Genomic DNA, 924 nt, shown 5'->3' on the forward strand with positions numbered 1-924 from the left:
AGAGGATTCGAAAAGCAGTGATGCCATAAAACAAACCAACATCAGAATTATTTGGGTGCCTGAGGGTGAAGGAAGACAGAGAGGGTCAAAAAATGTATTTGAGCAAATTATGTCTGAGAACTTCCCTAATGTGTGGAAAACAAGCATTCATGTCCAAGAGGTGGGGAGGACCCCTCCCAGAATCAATAAAAGTAGATCTACACCCCGATATATAATAGTGAAGCTCGCTAATTTCAGAGATAAAGTAAAACCCTGAAAGCAGCTCAAGAAGTTCCTAACCTACAGAGGTAGGAACATAACACTGACATCAGACCTATCCAGAGACCTGGCAAGCCAGAAAGGGCTGGCATGACATATTCAGGGTACTAAATGAGAAAAAGACACAGACAAGAATACTTTATCCAATAAGGCTGTCATTCTGAATGGAACGAGAGATAAAGAGCTTCCAGGACAAACAGAAACTGAAAGAATATGTGACCACCAAGCCAGCCTTGCAAAAAATATTAAGGGGGATTCTGTAAGTGAAGAAAGACCCTAACAGTCACACAGACCTGAAAGAAACAGAGACAACCTACAGAAACAGTGAATTCACAGGCAATACAAGGGCAATAAATTCATATCTTTCGATACTTATTCTGAATGTAAATGGACTGAACACTCTCATGAAAAAACACAGGGTTTCAGATTGGCTAAAAAGCAGGACCCATCCATATGCTGTCTACAAGAGACTCATTTTAGACCTAAAGACACCCCCAGACTGAATGTGAGAGGGTGGAGAACATTTTACCACACTAATGGACCTCAGGTGAAAGCTGGGGTAGCAACCCTCATTTCAGACAACTTAGATTTAAACCAAAGACTGTAGTAAGAGATGTAGAGGGTCACTATAACATACTTAAAGGGTGTACCTAACAAGAAGATCTA

This window comes from Ursus maritimus (genome assembly GCF_017311325.1).
Source record: "Ursus maritimus isolate PB19 chromosome Y unlocalized genomic scaffold, ASM1731132v1 scaffold_Y1, whole genome shotgun sequence".
NCBI lineage: Eukaryota > Metazoa > Chordata > Mammalia > Carnivora > Ursidae > Ursus > Ursus maritimus.